This window comes from Ambystoma mexicanum, chromosome 4p (genome assembly GCF_040938575.1).
Source record: "Ambystoma mexicanum isolate Mex_15411 chromosome 4p, UKY_AmexF1_1, whole genome shotgun sequence".
NCBI classification, from domain to species: Eukaryota; Metazoa; Chordata; class Amphibia; order Caudata; family Ambystomatidae; genus Ambystoma; species Ambystoma mexicanum.
In genome coordinates, this window is record NC_090927.1 from 475193137 (window position 1) to 475213181 (window position 20045).

The 20045-nt window shown below is 42.8% G+C and overlaps 1 protein-coding gene across 4 annotated transcripts in view; it reads left to right on the forward strand.

Annotated features, from left to right (window-relative positions):
• Positions 1–209: 209 nt before the first annotated feature.
• KIDINS220 (kinase D interacting substrate 220) overlaps positions 210–20045 on the forward strand; it is a 1499978-nt gene continuing 1480142 nt past the window's right edge. For all 4 annotated transcript variants that reach the window (XM_069606010.1, XM_069606012.1, XM_069606011.1 and 1 more), the window contains exon 1: positions 210–328. The gene's annotated coding sequence lies outside the window, so the exon portion shown is untranslated. The remainder of the gene's footprint in view (positions 329–20045) is intronic.

Below are 20045 nucleotides of genomic sequence, written 5' to 3' on the forward strand. Positions count from 1 at the left end.
TCGGATTGGCTGCACGGCCACTCGGATTGGCTGCACGGCCATACATTACTTCTGTTTGGGGGGGGGGGGCTTTCATAAATAATGAAAGCAACATAAGGCATCTCCTTCCTCCCTGATTCTCTTCCTAAACACGTAGCTGCCTACGTGAAAAACGTCTATACGTCATAGCATCTTAAAGGCATTTCAGAAAAAGACGGCAAACTTTTAAACAGACACACAATACTATCGGGTCTCATAAGGACTTTAAATATGTTTTCCAATTGATAAAGAAAGCAACGCAAGGCTTCCCTTTATTAAAAGCTCCGTTTCTATTTCCAGGCAGCATCAGGTGAGTGGATGCGATCCAGCTGTTGTAATGAATTGTATATGGCAAACAAAAAAAAAGGAATTTCATTTAGCGTCCATTAACTCTAGTTCATTCTCACCCCTTTGTTGTTATATTGGTAAGAGGAGCCCTTTTGCTACCTCTAGAAATGCACATTGAAGTAAGCGGCTGCAGCTGAATATTTGATTCGTTGTATTCTACTCACACATGTTGAGATAAAAAAAATTGTAAGTACGTCACGTACGTCACTTTCTAAACATCTGGTTTTGTAATTACACAGGGCAGCCTGTTGTTGGTATTGTAGGCAGAGTAGCGGCTCCGAAGCTCATTTACGGTACAGTTCAGTCTCTGGAATGGTTGCAGACGCAGTATCTGCTGTGTAGCCACTACACAGACCGTGGTCTGGTGTCAGCGACGAGATGTATATATAACTGTGCCGGCGTATGATTCCAGACGTGCTACTGTCTCCAGTTCCAGTGCCTTCTCTGAAAGCAATGATTCCCCTGGGCTAATGGCTGCAGATCCGGTCCTTTCTCTGGGTCTAATGACGCTTCTGTGGATAATAACGGCAGGCACAGTGGCTATTCTAGGTCTAATGGCTGCAGGCATAGAAACAACGCTCTGATGAATAGTAGCAGAATAGTACCTTCTCTAGCGCTTAATGGTAAAGGCTTGAGCGAATGAGTGCAGACACAATACCTGCTCTGGAGCTAATGACTTTCGATACAGTACGTACCTGCTCATCAGCTACATTTGACAATACCTGCCCTAGGGCAAATAATTACAGCCACAGTACCGGATCTGGGATTCCGATTGCAGCACAGTACCTGCCCTGGAATTAATGACGTTTGATACCTGCTATTCCGTTACATATGACAGAATACATGCCCTGGGGCTTATAACTACAGACACAATACCTGCTCAGCGACAACAATGGCGTGCACAGTATCTGCTCTGGAGCTACTGGTATTTAACACAATACTTGCTCATAAGCAATTCTGGGGCTAATGACTACAGAAACAGGAAAAAACCCATGCACCCTTTCCTTCTCCTCCAGTGTAGTTCAATGATCATCAGAGGACTCCAGGGTGGTCTCTTAAGTCATATTGTGTGAATTAATATATGTGAATACTGGTGTAAATTGGTGCAGTCAGCATGGAAATGTATTGATTGTGTGGGAGCCGGGCTCCTGCTTTTGACTGGGATCGCAAAATATTCTCACCCTGAGGGTGCATGCTATGTTTAGGCCTCTGGCTTCCGCTTTGGCCAAACATAGTCTCAAGCTTTACCCTTGCCACATTGGGGATCATTCAGCACACATGCAACTAGGCAAAAGCTCAATGGCAATCGGTATTAGTCCGCAAATCATCCTACAAATTCTGATGCTCTGAAATAATTAGTAAGTCATCCCCAATCATCAAGAACAAACAGGTTTCATGGCGAAGCTCTTGAAGTGATCAGCAGGTCATCCTAAAATCATCAGGAACAAAGTTTTCTAAAATAGGGATGATAGCATAATCATTAAGTCATAGTCATCCTAAGCACATCCCCAAATAATCACCCACCATTCTGAAACATTTGCTGATGACTTTAGCAACGTGAAGACGTCTGATGATGTGGCCTTGACTTCTAATGTAGTTTGATGATCATCAGATGACTGCAGGATGGTCTCCAAAGTCATCCTCTTAGACCCGGGCATCCACAAACCCACCATGGAACTTTTAAAGATCAGTGTTATAGTTCATTGAAGGTATACAAGTTAGTGTTCTACACCTCTTTAGTTTTGACATTGCATCTTAAACTTGGTCTCTGCAGGGATACCTTTGTGGGGCCCGAGACTTCTGTAATATTTTTAAAAAATCGTAAATTCCTGTATTTGTAGAGGAGTTATTTTATTACATTTATTGACTTAATTTCTTTGGATGGAACAGAAATAGTTGGTTGCCAAGTGGAAGAAGAAAGATTGGTTGGGTGTGTAATGAATATATGCACATTTTGGTATTTCTTCTTTAGTGCATTTCTGTGATGGGCTCGGCTGGTGACACCTGTCTTTGTATTGGATAGCGATGAGAACGCATATTGCACATCCAGTACGAAATAAAGAGTGATTCCCCACAGATGTCATATGTGCTTAGGCAAGACAAACATGTGGGCTTATATCGTTATTTAGGTTAATATTCTTATTCTGGGTTTTTTCACTTCCGGACATTGCCCAACTATGGCTAAAAAGAACAAATGGCCATGACCTTTACAGTATTAAAGGCGTGCCACTTCAGCGTATTATCAATGCAAGGTTTCATCAGGGCAGCAATTATTTTAGTCCTGTTATTTGAAAATGACCATTGTTGTACATGTTGGTGTATGGCCTGATTGAGAGCACAAATGTTATCTTATGCTATATGGCATTTGAATAGCGCCTATTGCCATTGGCATGGCTTCAAAGCACTGTGGGGTAAATGCCCTTGGAGGTCTGAGGTATGAGAATTTAAAGGAGGATTTTTAGAATGCATGTGTATTTTAGCCAGCACGAAAGTAGTCAGGGTTTGCTAGGTCCCTGCTATCGACCCATGGAGATCTGATGAGTTGATGGGTGCTGTAATAGGCTGTCAGGAGGGTAGGCGTGTCAAGGACACTGATTATGTGCCCAGCTGGACCCATTTTTATTTTCGTGGGACACAGCTGCATTCTAATGGCAGAGGTGATGTGGGTTATGAAGTAGAGTAGTAAATTGTTGCACATGTATAACCAGGTGGTGACTAGGTCAGTCAAGATGCAGAAGGGAAGAGCCAGGTCTTGAGTGCCTTCCGGAATGCGAGGTGATCCTCTATGGGGTGATGCTAAAACGAATCGAGTTCTAGATGGTGGTAGCTTGGACAGAGAAAGCAGATCCCCCTATAGCGATTGGGATGACGAGAAGGCGAGCTGTGCCTGATCTCAGGTTTTTGGTGGGCTGGTAGGGTATGAGCTTGTGTTGTAGATATTCTGGGCCTGTGTTAGGCAGAGCCCGGTGGGCGATGCACATTGCCTTTAAGTTAAATTGTTGCCTGATTGGCATCCAGAGAAGAACACAAAGGGCAAGAGTGATGTGTTCTCTGGGTCCTAGGGCAAGAAGGAGCCTTGCTGCAGTGTTTTGAACCCATTGGAGATTTCGAAGTTGTGATGCAGGGACGCCAAGGTATAGGGAGTTGGCATAGTCTAGGTGTGAGAGTACAATAGATGTGATTGCGGCCACTCTGTGTGGGAAGGCCATGTGGCACAAAACAGTGAGATTCACAATGCAAGCCTGCAGCACTATACCCGTGGGAAAAGATGCAGAGTAGTGGCACAAAACAGCAAGATTTAAAATCAGTTACTCGGACAGCTGGCTCATCGAGGAGAAAGCTGGAGAAAAGTCTTATATGCTTAAAGCTGTTGTCTTTTTGTTACATTTCTGTATGTTATTTGGGGTTATTCTACAAACGTTACTGAAAAGGTGATTGCTTGTAACGTGCCTTGAGTGTTACAGTGCGTTTTTAGGTTTGGCGTGAGCGAGCTTTACTTGCTGCCAGAGGGAGCTAATGATATGTAAAAAGAGAAGGACTCGGGTGTTGGTCATATGCTTGGTCTTGCCTAACCATTGCATCCTGCTAAAACCTCTATTCCAACAGGAGCCTTTTGGTAAGGGCCAGTGGAGCTCTTATACTGGTTTGGGATATGATGAATGTTGCTTTATAGGGCTTAAGTTCTGTTTTTATGCTGCCTGGTACATTTTTTATCTTCACTTTTGTGTCCCTGATGGAACTGTCTACATTGGGGAGAGAATTGTTGATTGGTGCATTTAAGTTGATGTTTTGTTTCCATGTTGCTTTTTCAGTCCGGTACCACACGTGGTTAACAGATGGCACAACATTCATGTCTAAACACGGACTATTACATTTTGTGATCACAAAAGTGATGCAACATTGCCCTCCCTACATCCTAGGTTAAAACAGCTAATACAGTTAAAGAGGGAGACATGCAACACAAGGAAGATGCTTTCAATCTCCCTGAAAAGGGGGCAAAATGGCTTGTATGTGCTTAAGATAAGCCATTTCCTTGAAGCCATGCCCACTGTGGGGCTAGAATTGTAAAATGTTGCATGTAAGAGCACCTTTAGGCTACCCTGCCTAGTGCGTTGATATTTTCTCCATCTATCTGCTGGATTCATATGTAGTATTACTCTTTTTTAAGGGGGCAGCCTGCTCCATGATACATGGACAAACACTGGCCATTCTGATTATGCGCTTGGGTATGGAACTATTTTCATCTATGTTCCATGGCACTGTGCAGTACTGTCGAGCCATGTACCAGCAGCTTTGCAATATCACAGGCTTTAAACATTCATGTATTTTAATGCATTGAAGATCAGTGTTCCAATTCCAACAGAAATGACGTACAAAGTAGGCACTAACAGAGAGCGGAAGCAGTCATAGGGTAAGGTGCCTTTACATAAGAGCAATGTTTGACATATATCGGTAGGTGAACAGTTAAGAGTGAGAATATACCAGTTAGAGTGAGTGAAGAACATAATGTATTTTACATTGATACCATGAGGCCAATGTTTACAAATTACATAGTGGTCTGTGACAAATCTGGACACTTTGTCCCTTCATCTGTATGGGGGCCACAAGCTTCGAGGCTAGGGAGGTGAGACTGCTTAGCAAAACCCTCCCTAGCGGTTTGAGTTAGCAGGACTCCATTGGGAGTAATCCCCCCACTCCCATTCCCACAGGGAACTCCCTTTACCTAAAGTAGTATCTGCCTACATGGGAGTAAGAAAGCCTGACATCGCATATATGTGTTGTGTTCATGGTAACACTGATGTTACCTCTGTGTTTGGCCCAAGGTAGTGCTGAACTTTCTACAGGCTTGACAGCCGGTAGTGAACAATCCTCCCCATTTGAATCTTGGAGCGAGAATAAAGGGGTAACAAGCCTTGAATGGAGGAGGAGAACCTCAACGTCTAGCCGAACCTCTGACGTGAGACACTCGGTCTGGGCAGAGCTGCGCAGCCCAGCGCAGCCGGACGTAGCGTGGGATGAAGCAGATGCTTGAGGGAGACGCAGCCGCTGCCCAACTAAGCAGAGCGCAGGGCCTGAGTGGCAGAGGCCCTTTAAAGCAAACTGTACCTGGGAGTGAGACCATGTACTGGACGTGGTGTGCCCACAGCCTGCAAACAGACGCCGAGTCCAGGAACAAAGGGAGGACTGGGTCCTCTGCTCTCAAGTCGAGCCAACCAGCGAGAGAGTGCTGAAAGGAGTGCAACGTGAACACCGCTAGTATCCAGTGCGGAAGAGCGGCAAGATGCGGAGAGCGCTACTGCTGCTGATGAGATGAACCCACACAGAGCAAGCCATGCAACACAGCAGGTATGTGTGCTGCCTAGGTTGGAGGGAGGAGAGGAGAGGTAAGAACGAGTGGGGTAGAGGAACAGACTACTCTAACCCCATCCAAGGGTCACGGACGTGAGAAGCGAAAGAACAACATATAAGAAAAAGGATTGCGGGAGCCTGAGAAACCTGAGCAGTACAAACCTCCAGAAGGGCCACAGGAACCCACAAGAACTAAGAGCCAGATGGAAAGAGGGGTTGCAGGTACCCCAGAGAGTTAAGTGAGACATTGGGACTGAGGAATCCAAAGTGAAGAGCAGATACCAGGGGAGCATGGAGGCACCCAACAGTTGGTTAAAGTGGGGAGAGATAAACCAAGGTGGTGGGGAGGAATCAGGGAAATATCCCTCCGTTTAAAGAAATTCTGCCATTTTATTTTTCAGGCACTTGAGACCTTTTTGTGTGAACTAACTTTTGGGTAACGTTTATAGACTGCCAAGAACTGTTTCTTTGAGGATAATGTTATTTACTGATAATTATTGGATCCTCCCCCAGGAAGGATTCTTGGTATACCCGAGAGAGATTGTGGTGAAAAATCCAGAATGCAGGGCACTCAACCTATTTTATATTATGTTTTTCTAAGTGATAGGGCTAGTTTAGTGAATAGGTTTGGACCGAGGACTAATTTTAATTTTGGACTGTCGACGTGCACCTTAGTTTAGTTTTGTTAGGAAGGGAACTCCCTACTCCCTTTTAGTAGCGTGGTCAGTGAGGCGATTTCTTTTAATTTAAATAAAACTCAATTTAAACCATGTCCTTTGATCTGAGTCCTGCTTATGACTTGCAGAGGTCCAGTGGCTCGAATGCAGTAGAGGCTGGTTGGACGGTTAGTTTGGATAGGAGGGTGAAGTGGTTTAGCAGATGCAGTTTGTGCTACATTTTGAACAGCTCCACTGAAGAGGTAGCTTTGATGGAAGAACAACAAATAAGTGTACCTGAAAACGTTACATTTGTTGTTGTTGTCACAAATGTAATTAATAGAAAAACAATATGCACGCTCTAATCAACGAAGCAGGGCGGACTCTTAAGTCTGGAGAGTTCATCACAGTGATCGCCATTTTGAAATACTATGAGGGAAAACTCCTCCCCAAGATCTATGGAATAGAGATCCATGCAGCTTGCATTTTAGACTTTCTTCCTTATTTGGAAGGCATGTTTCAGATGCGAGTTGTTAAGGTGCCAAGACTATAGCAGCAGTAAGATATGAGCTGGGCCTATATCCACTAAAATGCCGGGCCCAGTGAACTTTACACATTTTTGGGCCAATAAGTAACATTATCACCCTACATGGGTCCGTGCAGCAGGATTTTGAGCCCATAATATGAACAGTATTCAAATTAAATCCATGATCAGCAACCGAGGCTATGTAAACATCAAGACCATATTTCTATCAGAACAATTTGTTGCCAACAGCAGTGGTTTGCACAGGGAATGTTTGATATACAGTGTTTTTAATTCTCGTTTTGTGTTCACATTTTAACTTGGTGGTTGTTTCTCTGGACATTGCACTTTATTTTTAGGTTGACAAGTGTGTAAAGCTTTGTGGCTTATTTTAATGGCGAGTTGGCTATTAGTGGACTATGACAGAGCGGTAACGAATATAGAGCAGATATTGGTTTATAGAAAAGATTTCCTTTCTTTCTCCAAAATAAAGCAGATGACAATTGACACTATGCACTTTAACATAAGGGGTTGACAACCTCCTATATAAATAGGGGTCTCTATACAGATGATCAACTTGAGATGCTGTCACTTGGCATGTTGTATCATAGAATAATGTTGCACCATTAGCGCTTATGTAATGACTGCTATTTTGCACTTTGCACTTTAGAAGAATTATGCTGCTGTAAACACTTTGCACTTTAGGATTTTAATGTTGTTTCATGAATTTTATATTCTTTAATACCAATACTGCTTGCAGATTAAGTTACAATAATTGCTCTTGCACGATGCACTTTAGCAAAAACATGTGTCAAGCACTGGATACCTTTTAAGTACTTAATGCGGGCACAGCAACCCTGCACGTTTGGAACAAAAATGCTTTGCATTTTAGATATCAAATTTAGTTCCAGATATGAGGTACTTTCTATTATTGATGCCAATATTGCACTTTAGTCCATCTGTAGCCAACACAACGAGAGCCAATTCAGGCATTATTCACAAAAACCCTCGAGCCGTCTTCCGCCCTGGACGGAATAAATAATGCTATACGATCCTGCACATAGCACTTTAAACGGGTTGTAATCACTCTGCCAAAGGCATTTCATGTTGCGCAATGATTCGTCTCTCTTGGGTCATGACAAATAGTTCTATACTATTCCTCTATATAGAGATGGGGAAAGAGAATAATAAATTGAATGGGGCTTCAAAATCAATCATGAGATACGGTATGCTACACTTTGTATTTTAGTCAACATGATGTGCAAAAAGGCGGGGTTTTGTTGAAACTCCTGTTTACTTATATTTGTACATGGTGCACGGAAATGATGGCAAAACCATTCAAAGATGGCGGGAGGGATTTGCCAGCCAGTAATGCAATATATTACTAGAACAGTTCCTCTTTTGTATTTACCTTACTATGGCCAATCACTGGCAGATTGCTTTCTGTTTGAATGTTTTAAAAAAACACCTGTGCTGCAGGGATTTTAGGTTGTGAACAAGCGGCGAGTTTTGCCGCGAAACGCGTCAATGTTTTTTCACATTTTGGGAGAGCCTTACTTTCTATGGCTTGTATTTGCCAAAAAGCTTTTTAGCTGTGTTTGTTTTGATGAGCTAAAATAAAGATTGTAACAAAGACACAGTATCCGGATGGATTCTTTTCGTCCCTCTACTGTGGAGAGTGCCGCTCGCCTGGCCTGATTAACATCAGAGTTTGACATATATGTTAAACAGAAGGGTAAAGGTGCTGGGGAGGAGAAAGCTCTCCCACAAACACCTACCAAAAAATGCCCAAGCACACAAGACTTCAAATTGTGTTCAAAATTTCATTTTATTCATCCAAAAAGAGTGAACATAGTATAAAAAGCATACATAACAATACCTTAGCAGACCAGGTGTCATGCAGCACTCACCCACAGCGGGTGGGAAACGCCACGCGTTCCGCTCGACTCGCGAGCTTCCTCAGGCTAGTATGATTCCAAACGTTTGTTTCCTTGTGTTTTTATACCCTTGCACTGAAGGTGATTGGGTCTGCACAGCTGTGCAGCTTACATAACGTAAAAAAAGTTGACAGTTGCATAACATGGAAAAAAAACCTTAACAGTTAATTGTTTAGAACTCTATGGTTCTGATTGCAACAAATCTGCCATTGTTCAGTGTGTAAATACATAGTTGCCCACATTTATGAGTTGCCTAATTCCCCATTACTATACTGGGTGTATGCCAGCTGACGATAAGCCATAACAGCCCTTCACCTTCACTTGCTTTACAATGTTAAAAGAAGTGACCACAAGTAAAAGCGCTAGTGCGCCTATTTAATTTAATGCTGCACCGTGATAGAAAAAATGTCTTCACGGTGCTGCTCACTTCCCGCTAGTGGCATAAAATGCCCTAAAACGAATGTGTGCTGCTGCTGCCCTAAAACCACAATGCCCGCTTCCGTATAGTAAAATAAGCCTTCAAATGAAGGCCCCCTATATATGCACACTTATAAGTGCACACTTATAATATGTTATGTATGCTTTTTATACTATGTTCACTCTTTTTGGATAAATAAAATGAAATTTTGAACACAATTTGAAGTCTTGTGTGCTTGGGCATTTTTTGGTAGGTGTTTGTGGGAGAGCTTTCTCCTCCCCAGCACCTTTACCCTTCTGTTTAACATATATTGAGTGTAGCCTGCTCTAGCCCGGTAGCACCAGCTCAGTAATGTGGCAGAGCGCAATTTGTTGGCTAATCATCTGCTTTAAAAAAAAAAAAAAAAAAAAAAAAATATATATATATATATATATATATATATATATATATATATATATATATACTCATTTGAAATAGAATATTTGTCTACAATTTAATTCAAAATGCATTAAACTGTAAGCAAAGTCAAAGGGCAATTGAGTTGTATCCAAGATCCCAGAAGGAATATATTACATGGAACAGCACACCATAGACTTAACACAAATACTCATAGTATATAAAAATAACAACAAATTCACAGATTAGTAAGAAAACACATGGACAAAGGTTATACAAAGTCTAGGCCATTGTGAACTGGTATAGTTATTTCTCATTACAACATTAAGCAATGTCAGGGGTAAAGCATAGCTTGTCTATTTTTCATATAGTTGGTGAATGCAATTTCTCTTCCGCCAGATAGTATCTTTAAAAAATGCCAACTTAAGTTTCATCCGCAATGGCCATGACTTTATATGGCTTGGGCTTTTTCAGTGTGACACCATATCTGAGTCGTATGTTCCCTTTCTGCATTCGATCTGGGAATACAATATCACATTTAAATTTGTGTTTCAGTATGGTGTTGGTTCTGATTTTTAACTTTTTTTTACAAACTGTAGAATCCATCGATCGATCTATATTTGTTTTTATATAGAACTCATTCGCCCAAGAGCGCTCACAAAGACAGACAGACATGTATACAACGAAAAGGACAGCAAAGATTTGGTTTCCCGGATGTCAGAATAGAAGAGTAGAAGGTTACTCTACATCCTCAGTAAAGAGCCAGGTCTTACGCTGCTTTTTAAATATTTTGATTGATCCACAATTCTTTAAGGAGAGGGCGATAGAGTTCCAAACCATGGGGGCCCAAAAATAGAAGTTCGTACTGCCGACTCTTTTTAGAAGTTGAAAGGGATGCAGGAGATCATCGTTATTAAATCACAGATTTCTCCTTATGGGAGCTTCCTTTATCTTGTCAGAGAGATGGTTTGGAGGGGCACCCACTAGAGACTTAAAGATCATCACTGCGCCTTCAAATTTTATTATTTGTCCAACCGGGAGCCAGTGAAGATTCCTCATGGCTGTAGAAACCTTAGGATGTCGGCTGAGTCCATTGACTGACCTAACTGTTCCATTCTGGATGGTTTGCATTTTTCTTATATTGTCCAATTTGGAATTTATTATAGCGTTCGCAATGATGGCAAGATTGGGCTTGGATAAATATGTGCGAATTTGCCAGAGAAGATTGGAGAAAAAGGCACACCTAGATTTTAGGTATGACGCATGCCTTTTAAAGGATAAATGAGAGTCCATAAAGATTCCTAGCGCGTTTACGCAGTTTGATACCATGATAGTGTTATTGTTAATTTTAAAACCTTGGTATTGATCCTTTAAGTCTCTGGGGGGGGTAGCAAGTATCATTAGTTCTGTCTTTGCTTCATTGAGGGCCAGCGAGTTAGATGCCATCCATTTTTGTATGGCAGAAAATACCTCTTACTCTGTGCATCCTTTTCATAGTCTCCCAACAGCAAAAACACCAACTGGGTGTCATCGGCATAATTCGTAAACCTGACACCCAGGGTTCATAGCATGTCGCAAAATAGCTTTGAGAAGACATTCAAGAGTAGCGGCGATAGGCAGCACCTCTGCCGGACACCACATAGCAGTAGGGTATGTCCCCCTTGACCACTGCCGCCAATCTGGGACCCAGAAAGGATTTAAACCAGTCTGCTGCAGCGAGAGAACATCTACTAACTGTTAGTCTTTCGGCGAGGAGATTGTGATCAATCAGATCAAACGCTGAGGAGAGATCTAGAGCTGGGTTTCAATTTTCAACAATTGATGCAATGTTTGCCGGAAGATCTTGGAGATCTAGGAGAGCAGTTTCAGTGCCATGATTTGCACGAATGCCTGATTGTTCATCTGCAAGAATGTTATTTTTTTCTACAAATTGTTCGTATTGTTGATATGCAGTCTTATTTATTATCTTTAGTAAAAATGATACATTAGTAATTGGTCTGAAATTGCCTGGAATTGAGGGATCGAGATTATCTTTATAAGTGGAGTGATCCATGCCTCTTTGATGTTATGTGGGACATAAGATTCATCAAAAGACTAGTTCATGAAATGGAGAACCCAAGGTGCTAGAGTCTCCGCAAAGTCCTTGAAGAGCTTAGCTGGAAAGACATCCTTACATGCGGAGGGCTTCAGTTTATGAATGATTTCAAGGACGTCCAACTCTAATACCCTTTCAAAGGTAAAGACTTAGGGAGGAGTTTGGGCATGGTGGGCCGCAGGCTCTGGTGTCAAAGTACGATTGGAGAAAGTCTTAAGTTGTTCTTCAATGGCCTGTTGGGTGTTTTTCGGTTTTATTGATGACCCATCATGAATTGCTTGACACCAAGTATTACTTTCTTTTTCCTGGCTATTTACTGGGGCACTTTTTAGCTCCTGTAGGATGGTAAATATTTCTTTAGAATGGGACTTTGCTTGGTGAATTCTTTTGTTGAAGTGTTTTGCTTTGGCATTAAAGATTATTTCTGTATAGAGTTTAACAGCCTGTTTGTAGCTATACATGGTTTCTATTGACAGGGCTTTTCTCCAGAGGTGTTTCGCTTTTCGTTTAATGCGTCTAGCGGCCAGAATGTCTTCAGAGAACCATTTATTTTGATTTGTAGATTTATTTATTTTTGCTGCTTTAAGAGCGGCCAGAGTATCAAACGCAGAGTTTGTAGCCATCCTAAATAGCTGGGTGAAATCATCAAGGGAGGTGTGCTCCTGTAATGAAGGGAGAAGTGGAATTGCTAACTCCTTAAATGCACCTAGAATAGTTGTTAATCTACTCTTGAAAGCTTTCTAAAAAGGATACATCTTAAAGAATGAAATACAATGCACCACAAGCAGTTATCACGTGTAGACACTGTCAACAATGTTGTAAGGCAAAAAGTGATCAAAGTCACTTATTAATGAATATAATGTAAATGACAAGTGTGTTACATGTAAACCATCTTTACCAGTATTGGTGGTCTCTCGATTTATTTATTTGTAGTAGCCAATTTTTGTTAAGCTACTGCTTCCGTAGTATGCCTATAAAAGAATTGCAAACTTGTAACCCCATCATGCATAGAAGCTGCCCGTTCATTGGTACCCTGGCACGTTCAGTGAAGAAATGTGCTCATTGTGTCTGAAATGCATGTGGGTAAAACTAGTGGTGTTCCCAGATGATCGTCCGCTGAGGCCAGTATAGTAAAGTCTCAAATCAAAATGTTCCCTGAGCATAAATCCAATGATGTCATCACTCCTTTCCCAGACTGAGCCTCTTCCCATATGACCAGGGAATGGCAGCTGCTACCTGATCCTGGGGGCGGCTATATGAGGGAGAACCACATAGGGTGCGGGGGCAGCCCTCAGGGGAGAGATGGGCATCATCAGATTAGACTTGGTATCCCACTTTTCCTTTTAGCGATACCCCCCTCCATTCTTCATGCCTTGATGGCATATTGTAGTAATCCCCTTGAACAACCTACCAGACTTGCTGCAGACATTTTACAATATCCTGAAAATAAAATGACAAAAAGTATCAATCCCATATGAATCTTTTGTGAATACTGGGACCAAGAGGAAGAATGGAGCAATGAAGATCACTAGAGCATGGATGCCCACACTGCGCTCTATTTGGATGGGCGAGGGGGGCGTTGAGAGAGAGAGACTGGGAACTTGGTGACAGGCGAAGGAGCAGGTAACCCGCTGCCTGGCGATAAAGGATTCCAGGTGTCCCTGAGGGGAAGGAGCAAAAGAGCTGGTGCTCTGCTGTGGTAGGGCTGAGAGCACCGCAGTAACAAGACAGAGAGTGGAGAAAAGGCCGATTGTTCTCCCGATCGACCGGCGAACTGCAGTATTCACAGTACGACACAAGGAAGAACAAAGCAGCCAAACGCAGCCGCTGAGCCCATCTGGGGAAGGTGGGATGCGGGGCGCTTCGGTAGGATTGCTGCTCACCAGGGAAAGAGCTGAAAGGCAGAGAAGCCCAGGAAGAGAGTTGCAAGAAGGGTTTCCGACCTATTGCATGTTGAATGCATGGAAAAGGTTGAATTTAATTGTTTATTTATAACAGGTTGCGGCCTGAGGAACCGTGTGAGTCTGGGACACACATCCATGTTGAGAGAGAGAGTTGAATTATTTGAGAAACCCCTGGCAGGTAATATACCAGGTAAAGTAACGTGTGTGAAGAGGATACTAGAGAAGACCCATGCCCTTGGGATTGTGAACAGAGTGATATGAGAAAGCCCTGGCAGGAGAGTATTCTAGGCAACGCCAAGTCTGTGAAGTAAATTGTAAATGCCAAGAGAGGGAGCTAATCCTCTTGGCCTATAAAGAACTTAGTTATTCTTGTTGAACTATTGTTTGTGGTGGAGAGAAGCCTGGGGAAGGGACCCATCCCCTGGAACTGTGAACACTTTCCATTTGGAACCTTTTTGTTGGAGCTATCCTTTTCTTTTGGAACTTTAAACATGTGTGCACTTTGAAGGCCAAACCAATACCCTTAGCACCTTAGTTACTTTTGGAATGTGAGGGCTAGGATAGGATTTTGGACATAGGACATTTTGATGCAGGACAGACTCTTAGTTTTTGGTTGAACTAGGGAAATAGAGCAGGGGCAATGAGGCATTATTCAACCCTAATAAACGTTTTTAGCAATCACTAAGTCCTCTGTGTCTGCGTCCCATTCCTGGTTCATCGCATAAGGTAGTGTGATCCTAAAACCTATAGACCCTACTACTTCCCACATGTGTACTTGGAATATCAACAAATTAGGGACCGCCAATATAAATCTTCATTCTGGTCTGTAACGTGTTTATAATCTATAGATCCACTGTACTTGTCTTTATAATCTATTTATCATTGAAAGGTTTTTAGTATCTGGATTTACACAATTCTAGGTCGTTCTCAGTATGGTGGAATAGAAACAAATGTCAAACCAATGGTGCATGTAATGTCTTGTTGGAAATGTTTGACCAGTGTTCTATGATTCTGATGGATACAGATTTAGTGGTCATCCCAATGGACATTTTGGCACATGGCAATTGATCACATGCATGGCATTTTGGTGTTAGTAAATGAGTCCTGAATAAATCATGTCTCATTGTTTGTGTACGTGGCACAGGTTCTACATGGACAATGTCCCACAACAGGAGCTTTCTGTAAATTCCAACTCGTAGCTACGGCATTAGTTTGTTTTGTTTCTGTATGTTTAGCATTTGTCTATAATGTTCACATCCCCTTCCAATGCGAAAATGGGTGCATTTGGACAATTATAACATGTTTTGACTAACAGGCAAAACAGTTGTTTTGATTTTTTGTGCCACTAGAAAAAGTGGTGGCACACACTGTGGCATAATCTTTTCTGGATTTCCTTTTTTGTGAAATATACTTTCTCTTATTGTAAAGCATGCTCTTTTTGCCAAACGTTTTACTAATGAATTCATCAATTGATTTGCATGGATAGTGTAATCCTCCTTTATATGTTGTAAGGAGTCAGAAGCAAGACTCAGACACAAAGTGGCATGCTTTTGGGAAAATACTTTTATTAAATAATAAAAAGGTTAAAAAAGGCCTCTGTCACTTTTTCTAGGAGGCTTTTCCCTATGTCAAAAGAAACTAGTGAAATAGTCAGGCAGTCTGAAACTATAGAGTTGGCCACTGTCGTGTTTAAAAACCCTACTTCATTTGCAATTAACGTCTTTGCTCCAAAACGAAGTGTTCATAGTATGTTTGCTAAACAGAAAAGTTTTCTGCTTTGCTGGTAGTTAAATAATAAAGAAATTAATGTTCCAAAATACAAAGTTCCAAGGCTAGGGTGGTGCTCCTTTCCCCTAGACGTCTTATTCTCCTTTAGTACTGTATTGTATATGAAGGATTGTCTTTTGATCTCGCTAATGTCATCCTGCCAGTTTATGGTCTTCTAAAAATGAGGAAATTCTCTTTATCAGTCTTGGAGTCATAGACATCCTGGTTTCTATTCTCTTGTATGGAGGGAGCCCAGACTCAGAAAATGTTGACTTGAGTTTTTCCTCCTTCAAAGGCTTTGACTTTCCATTATGCTCATATGGGTGCGGGTCCCAGACATGTACTACTGTGTTATAAACACTTAGGTTAGTCTTATATTTTTAGACCACTCTTTCTGGTTGGTTTCAGGGTCCCAGATCTCTTATTTTGGGGTAGGGGCCCTTGATTCGTACAACAGGCTTGTCTCCTTGGTTCGCTCTCCTGCCAAGTAGACAACTCTTGGAGCATTTCTTCGGGGCCCCAGACCCTCTTTGCTGTTCACTTGCTCAACCCGGGCCTTCAGCAACTTGTGCAGCTCCTGAGCAACCCACCTACCTGTTTCTCCTGCCGAGGTCGATACAGTGTTCTCCGAGCTTCCGCTGCTTCTCTGGAGTCTCCGATCACGGTTGACAGGGGGTTTATTTTTACATCTGATCCTTCCCGGCCGGGTGTCCTTTACCCAGGATCGCTCGCCGGTGCAATGAAATCCTGAAGGCCTCCCACAGCAGTAACATGAGGAGTCCTGGTGTCTGGGACCTCTCTCGCATTCTTCTCCTCCGTGCTCAGCTTCCCATGGGCTCTCACTCTCTGCTCTCCAGCTTACCACTACAGCTGAGCCCGAACTTGTTTGAAACTCTACTGCTTTGGACCAATCACTGGTCTTAGGAGACTAGACCACTCCATTATATTTCTCGGACATACTCTTTGTACTCGCGGTCCTCTTCATCCCAGTACAAACCTTCAAGCTGTATGATATTTGGAAGACTTTGGATTCTCATATTTGTCTGCTGAGTCAGATGGAGTTCATTGGCAATAAAACGTGTCCGTTCCACCTGAACAGGTGTAAGAAGGATTTATAGAGGAAGGTGGTGTAGGATGTATTACATCGGATAAACCCTGTGTTTTCTGATGTTTGTCTCTAATCCCACAGGAGAACCTCTTCCCCACATAATCCCCTCCCTGTGTACCAGCTGCAAGGTTGTCCTTATACTGTATATGTGCTGCCCTGGCCTTACTGGAGAGACCTCCCACCTAAGGAAGAAGGGACAATCTCCCCAGATTCGTCTCAATGTAATTCTCAAAATCTGTCCATATGACGCATCTCTTTAAAGCTTTACGATGATATCTGGAATGGAGCAGCATGACATTCTGATCCGCTGGTGTCTGGAATAAAGTTGTAAAATGTTTTTCTTCCTTCTGATTTATTGTGATGTTGGCACTATTTGGTCTCTATCACGTGTTGCAGCATGGCTCGAAATTCAGATTCGATAAGCAAGAGCTAAAATCAGCTCCTCGGTATCCAGCATTAACCAGGGGCCAGGAGCTACCACTGAGGAAGGAGCTAGGACATAGCTTTCCACAAATCTAATTTCCATACAAGATTGCAACGTATCATTTCATCCAATATTTATGACCTCTTATGCTTTAAATGTCTTAAAGACGCGTCCAAAGTTTTATTTATAGATTGCTCCAAATGCAAATTCCCATAGGTGTTTTTGTTCTGCATCAGTGGCCTTGGTAGCCAAAAGTAGCTCCTGTTAGTTGTTGCTGTCAAGCTAGCCAGACTCTCCTATGTTATTAGCAGGAGCTAAATAGCTCCCAGCTCCCCTCAATTTTTTAACCCTGTTACAGTAAACTGAATGTTTTTGTTTAGAGAATTTAACCAAATGGTGAACCTGTTCACTGTAGCAGTATTGCCTTTCCAAATAATAAAAATGTAATCAATGAAACATTTCCAACAAGCAATGCTGTTTTGGAACTTATTATTTATTTATTTATCAGTAACATTTATAAAGCACGCATAAGGCCGGGGGCATCGTGGCGCTGTTACAGGCATAGTTATCACATAGAATACAGAAGAAGGTACTGTACATACTTGGTTGCAAACAGGTGGGTGGCGGGGGGCCGAGGAGGCTATGTTAGTTGAAGAGTGTTGTTTTGAGCTTCTTACGGAAGGCTCTAAGTGAGGTCTCAGCTCTAAGCGTGTTAGGTAAGGTGTTCCAAAGTTTGGGTGCTAGGTGTGGGAATCCTATCCTATCCTATCTAATTTCGCTCCCATGGTGGCTCTAGCAGTTGATAGGCAATTCTGGTTGGAGAGGAAGGGTCTGACTATATTAATGAGCTTTGTGGTGTGGGCGGATGCAGAGGCGATAGCACTAACCTGGCGAGTCATGGACAGAGTGGAGTCTAGAAAAACTCCTAGTGTCTTGACTGCTAGTGATACTGGGATGATGAAGCTATCAGTAGCAAAGTTGCGTTATTGTTGGCTGAGTTTGGCTAGTGTTTCTTAAGGGCCCATGATTATAATCTCGGTTTTGTTTCCGTTGAGACACAGCCCATTAGCTGGCATCCATGCTTGGATAGTAGTGTAGATTTTGGAGGAGGGCTGCAGCTTCCTGGTCATAAATGCCTGAGAGTGGTAGGAGGACCTGTGTATCGTCGGCATAATTGGTATACGCTATGCCGAGGGACTCTAGTCTGTCAAAGAGCGGTTTAGTGAACAAGTTGCATAAGGTAGGGGCTGTGCAGGAACCTTGGGGAACTCCGCATTGGATGGTAGCGGGAGCTACGTTCGCCCGGTCTGAGAAAACCTTCATGACTCTGCCTTCCAGGAAAGATGTGAAACACGACCAAGAGGTCCAAAAGTTGGAGGAGTGCTGGTTTGCCTTTGTCCATGATTGTGGTTATTTGATTTTTAAGGTCCAAAGGGGCTGTTTCTGTGCCATGACCTTTGCGGACACCTGAGTGCCTTTTTCCGAGGGTGGTGTTGGTTTCTAGAAAATGTTGGATCTGGTTATGGGCTGCTTTACCAAGGATTTTGAGGAGAAATGGAACAGTGGTAATGGGCCGGTGGTTGTTGGGGAGGAGGAAGGATCTAGGGACTTTTTTTTTTTAGAAGAGGGCGGACCCATGCTTCTTTTTAGACTTGATGGGACAGTCCAGGATTTGAAGGAAGCATTAATGAATGCAGTTATGAGAGGCGCTAAGGCGTCGGCACATTCTTTGATGATGTTTGGTGGACAAATGTCTCCTTTGCATGTAGATGGTCTAAGCTGTTGGAGGAGTTCAATGACTTCATGTTCTGAGATGTCATGAAACGAGAAGAGAGTGTTTGGTGGAAATTGGGAAGGGGAGCTGGGTGGTGGAGGGTGGTCAGTCTTGGGTAGGGCATTGAATTGAGCTTGTATTTTCATTTGGAGTAACTCAATTTTGTTAAGCATAGCCGCCTGTATGCTGGTGCATCATGCTTTGTCCTTGATGATTTCATCAGGGCTGGCATGTGGGGTGATGAGGTCTTTGAAAATGGAGAACATTTCTTTGGAATGTGAATTGGCCTTAGAAATCTTGTGGTTGAGAGAATTTGATTTGGCTTTCAAAATAGCTTCTTTACATTTTGAGGATATTTTGTTGAATTTTTCCTTAATGGAAATGCTAGGCTTGGCTTGCCAGTTGGATAAGGCGGTATGTTTGCATGAACGTAGGGCCAATAATTTGTCTGAGAACCAAGAGTTGGTGTGCATAGATTTTTTTTTGTTTTCTTTTTTCTTTTTTGGATTCAATTGGGGCTATAGTGTTGATCGCACTGGTGAGTGTGTTGGTGTAGATGTCTGTGAATACGCTAGGGTCACTTGAGTATGGGGGCTTATGTTCAGCAATTTACAGGAATGGAAGGAGGTTCTCTTTTGTTCGTTTTTTTGAGCTTCTGACCTTTGCTAGGGGTGGGGGGTGGCGTAGGTGAGCGCTTTAGTGGTTGGAGTGGTCGGAATGGAGAATCGGATGCAGTTCTGGTCTGTCCATCGGTAGGCAGCATTGGAAGTGAGTGAGGTAGAGCAGTTGTGGTCTGCCAGCCAGTCGAGAGAGCGACCTTTACAGTGGGTGGGGCTTGTCATTTTTTGTAGGAACCCTATGTCTTTTAGTTCTTTGGCTAAGGCAATGGCTGCCTGTCTTTCGGATCATTTAAGCCTAAATTAAGGTCGCTGAGTAGGATGGATTTGGATGAGCCTTTGATGTTACTGCTAAGTACATGGAGGAGATGCCCTGAGACCTCTAGTTCTGCGCTTGGGGGCTGGTACACAAGGTGTATATTGATGGTGCAGTTGGGGGACAGAGATAGTTTGGCAGAGAGTAGGGCAGAGTTGCCTTCCCAAAGGTGACTGCAGAGTCTGATGGAGAGAGCATCTTTGGTGATGAGGGCTACGCCTCCTCCTCTAGATGCCCGTCTATCTTGACGGAGAATGGAGTACCCGATTGGGAGGGCTAGGGAGATGGTAGGACCGGATGCCCTGTGGAGCTATGTCTCTGTGATGGCGAACATGTCCAAGTCCTGGGTGGTGATGAGGTCATTGATTTCCAGTGCATGGGCTGGGAGGGAGTGT